This window comes from Megalopta genalis, unplaced genomic scaffold, assembly GCF_051020955.1.
Source record: "Megalopta genalis isolate 19385.01 unplaced genomic scaffold, iyMegGena1_principal scaffold0057, whole genome shotgun sequence".
Lineage (NCBI taxonomy): Eukaryota > Metazoa > Arthropoda > Insecta > Hymenoptera > Halictidae > Megalopta > Megalopta genalis.
In genome coordinates this window covers 27875-32500 of record NW_027476126.1, presented here as the reverse complement: position 1 = coordinate 32500, position 4626 = coordinate 27875, and the positions used below count along the sequence as shown (strand labels likewise).

Sequence of the window (4626 nt, the reverse complement as noted above, 5' to 3'; positions counted from 1 at the left end):
GACCGACAAACGGTTTTCCGTAGAACCAGACTCGCGATTGCGTTGACACACACACATCATAGCCACACCAATAGAAGAGTTTTAGGACGGTAACCCGGGTGGGGTGTTCTTTACTCAGAATATGTGCAACATCGGATCTATATAGCCATCGATACAATTCGTACACAAATGTGTCGTACGAAGAGAGAGACTTTTTTTCCTCTGGCAACATAACGGTAAGAGACATCCTTCCACACTCATAGGTTCCACTCCCTGGGGCTATGATATATATATATACATATAAATTCAAATTCGAAGCAACGGTCACAATTCTACTCTATATTTTTGCGGGTTATGTGTTCTTTCGTTCAATTTCTTTCATGCGTTCGTTCGATCTCTGTACACAGTCTTCACATAGGACAGACTCGTGTAGTACGCTTTCGTGGGTTAAACCCATCTCGTTTCATTTCAGGCGACGTCGGGAGCGCGTTGAAAATGTACCAGTGAAATCTCGATAGTTCTACGGATACGAATCGTCCCGAAAAAGATTTTGTCACCGCTTCGAAGCGGTGTTTCAGACGGGCGGACGTATATAAAACATATACGACACACGACACCGCCTTCCACACTCACGCTAGTTCGAACACGATTTCCATCTCTCTCGAAGACTGTTAGACGTACGTAAAATTTCTCAATATTCATAGGACCGCGACAAACGCCGACGAAGCGCCCATCATTCGCTCGTACGTATATAGGCAACAAGTGCCATCAACGCAAGCAGTTTATAAGTACGTAAACGACCCTCAGCCAGGCGTGGTCCAGGAATTGTATCCGTGGACCGCAATGTGCGTTCGAAATGTCGATGTTCATGTGTCCTGCAGTTCACACGTTGACGCGCAATTAGCTGCGTTCTTCATCGACCCACGAGCCAAGTGATCCACCGTTCAGGGTAATTTTTCCCTTTTATTCTCTCATATATATAATGTGTATTTGCTATCCACCACATTTTTGTGTTATATTTCGGAACAAGCCGATACCCGAAGAGCTCCAACCAGCGCGCGAAGGAGATTCGGGAGTCGTCGTACAACGACATAATTGTCCCTTAAAGAACGAGATATTTCCGTCGAAACCATATATATATGTACGAGCAAATCCAAAACCACTGTTTTCTTGCAAGTTCGACGGTCGGAGCGAATAGAACATTGAAAAGCCTTCTATCGAAGAAACACAGAGAGTATATCACCTCCAAAAACGACGGGGATATGGATATTCAAACTGGACAATTATCAACCCGATACTGGATTCGAAAAGTTTCTCTCTCCTTTCGTCGTTATTTACACCGGACGGACTCACGGCCGGCTCTAGCTGGGTGTCATATATATATACGTCCCACGCTCATGCTGCCACTAGCGCGCAACAGAGTAGGGTGTCAATGACAACGACACAGCATTGAAACGAGCTACACAAGCCGGTCTCTCTTGATACCAATGTAAACGAGCATTAAGTTATCTTCAGACTGCCCGATATTTTCGTCCTTTGGACTTTCCCAACGATTCCTTTTTTTCTTTTTTTTTTTACACCACAGCGAAGACTTGAGGAAGCGTGATTAGCACGCTCGCATCCCTCCCTGTCCTACTACAACTGTGTGTGTGTGTGTAAAGAAAGAAAAAAGAATACATTGGCTTTCTCTCTATCGAGAAGATGGCCTACGCAACGCAGATCAAAGGCCTAATACGTGTAATATAATACGCGTCTGGCCGTGTATAAATCACGCACGAATGATCTGGTCGGGCCCAACTCTTCTCGTACGCTTATTTTTCCGTGTTGGGGCACTATCATAAAATCACACAAACCCCAACACGTGTGTGTCTTGGAAGGAAGATGGCCTACGCAACGCAGATCAAAGGCCTAATACGTGTAGTACACACGTCTGCCGTGTAAATCACGCACGAATGATCTGGTCGGGCCCAACTCTTCTCCACCACACCACATCCCAACTTTGTACATTTTTATATATTTTTGTGCGTTGGGGCACCTTCATAATCACAAACCCCAACAACACATATATCTCTCTCTCTTTGAAAGATTTGTTGTGGCCTACGCAACGCAGATCAAAGGCCTAATACGTGTAGTACACACGTCTGGCCGTGTAAATCACGCACGAATGATCTGGCGGGCTCAACAATATCTTTTTTTTTTATATGAATTCTTATCCACAAACTAATCGAATTCATTTTCTCTCCTCCTCTCCTCTCTCTTTGAGATATATTGGAACATTGTAATGATCCTTCCGCAGGTTCACCTACGGAAACCTTGTTACGACTTTTACTTCCTCTAAATAATCAAGTTTGGTCATCTTCCCGGCATCATCGGCAATGCCGAAACATTGCCGCGCACCAGTCCGAAGACCTCACTAAATCATTCAATCGGTAGTAGCGACGGGCGGTGTGTACAAAGGGCAGGGACGTAATCAACGCGAGCTTATGACTCGCGCTTACTGGGAATTCCTCGTTCATGGGGAATAATTGCAAGCCCCAATCCCTAGCACGAAGGAGGTTCAGCGGGTTACCCGGGCCTTTCGGCCAGGGAACACACGCTGATTCCTTCAGTGTAGCGCGCGTGCGGCCCAGAACATCTAAGGGCATCACAGACCTGTTATTGCTCAATCTCGTGCGGCTAGAAGCCGCCTGTCCCTCTAAGAAGATTTGTTTGTACGTTGGTAGTAAAAACCCCACCGGCAGAAGCCGAGAGCCTTCGAGATACCATAATTACGTCTATTTAGCAGGCTAGAGTCTCGTTCGTTATCGGAATTAACCAGACAAATCGCTCCACCAACTAAGAACGGCCATGCACCACCACCCACCGAATCAAGAAAGAGCTATCAATCTGTCAATCCTTCCGGTGTCCGGGCCTGGTGAGGTTTCCCGTGTTGAGTCAAATTAAGCCGCAGGCTCCACTCCTGGTGGTGCCCTTCCGTCAATTCCTTTAAGTTTCAGCTTTGCAACCATACTTCCCCCGGAACCCAAAAGCTTTGGTTTCCCGGAAGCTGCCCGCCGAGTCATCGTAGGAACTTCGGCGGATCGCTAGCTGGCATCGTTTATGGTTAGAACTAGGGCGGTATCTGATCGCCTTCGAACCTCTAACTTTCGTTCTTGATTAATGAAAACATTTTTGGCAAATGCTTTCGCTTCTGTCCGTCTTGCGACGATCCAAGAATTTCACCTCTAACGTCGCAATACGAATGCCCCCATCTGTCCCTATTAATCATTACCTCGGGGTTCCGAAAACCAACAAAATAGAACCGAGGTCCTATTCCATTATTCCATGCACACAGTATTCAGGCGAAGGTAGCCTGCTTTGAGCACTCTAATTTGTTCAAAGTAAACGTACCGGCCCACCTCGACACTCAGTGAAGAGCACCGCGATGGGATATTAGTTGGACCGCCCCGTGAAGAGCAAAGCCCACCGGTAGGACGTACCACATAATGCCAGTTAAACACCGCGAGCGATGAACCGACACTGTGACACACAGATTCAACTACGAGCTTTTTAACCGCAACAACTTTAATATACGCTATTGGAGCTGGAATTACCGCGGCTGCTGGCACCAGACTTGCCCTCCAATGGATCCTCGTTAAAGGATTTAAAGTGTACTCATTCCGATTACGGGGCCTCGGATGAGTCCCGTATCGTTATTTTTCGTCACTACCTCCCCGTGCCGGGAGTGGGTAATTTGCGCGCCTGCTGCCTTCCTTGGATGTGGTAGCCGTTTCTCAGGCTCCCTCTCCGGAATCGAACCCTGATTCCCCGTTACCCGTTACAACCATGGTAGGCGCAGAACCTACCATCGACAGTTGATAAGGCAGACATTTGAAAGATGCGTCGCCGGTGCTATAAGACCATGCGATCAGCACAAAGTTATTCAGAGTCACCAAAGCAAACGATGGACGAGTGTAAACACCCGCCACCGATTGGTTTTGATCTAATAAAAGCGTTCCTACCATCTCTGGTCGGAACTCTGTTTTGCATGTATTAGCTCTAGAATTACCACAGTTATCCAAGTAAATTTTAGTACGATCTAAGAAACCATAACTGATTTAATGAGCCATTCGCGGTTTCACCTTAATACGGCATGTACTGAGACATGCATGGCTTAATCTTTGAGACAAGCATATGACTACTGGCAGGATCAACCAGGGAACTATACAATATGTATATATAAAATGGACAAAATTTAAATCCTTTTCCATCGTCGCCTGTTTCATATATATATGTCAGGTCGACACACCACTTTTCTCTTTCAAATATGTACAAGTTTTGCCACATTCCGCGCTTGTAACATATCTTCTTTAACGCTCAATTTCTTTCATTTTTCTACCATACAGATATTTTACCGTACGCCCAAAAACGTACGTATTATATTTTTGTTCTATCATAAAATCACATTTTTCTACGTACGCCAGCTTCGTACGTTTCTATCTTTGCCTTCATAAAATCACAAGATAATTTTATCTTCAAGAGTCTCGCTATTAACATCTTGTAAGATAAATGTACGTCCCAGCTAAAACGTACAAATACTTCAAGTTAAGTAATAATATATCATCGCTATTGACAAATTTTTAAGATCCAAGACACAGTTCTCTCTAT

At 45.2% G+C, this 4626-nt stretch overlaps 2 non-coding genes across 2 annotated transcripts; both read right to left on the bottom strand.

Moving 5' to 3' along the window:
* Positions 1 to 776: 776 nt before the first annotated feature.
* On the bottom strand, positions 777 to 931 carry LOC143261602 (5.8S ribosomal RNA). Its single transcript, XR_013035699.1, has one exon. It is a non-coding gene; the product is annotated as a 5.8S ribosomal RNA (ribosomal RNA).
* A 1327-nt stretch (positions 932 to 2258) lies between these two features.
* LOC143261627 (small subunit ribosomal RNA) lies at positions 2259 to 4179 on the bottom strand. Its single transcript, XR_013035720.1, has one exon. It is a non-coding gene; the product is annotated as a small subunit ribosomal RNA (ribosomal RNA).
* Between the last annotated feature and the right edge of the window lie 447 nt (positions 4180 to 4626).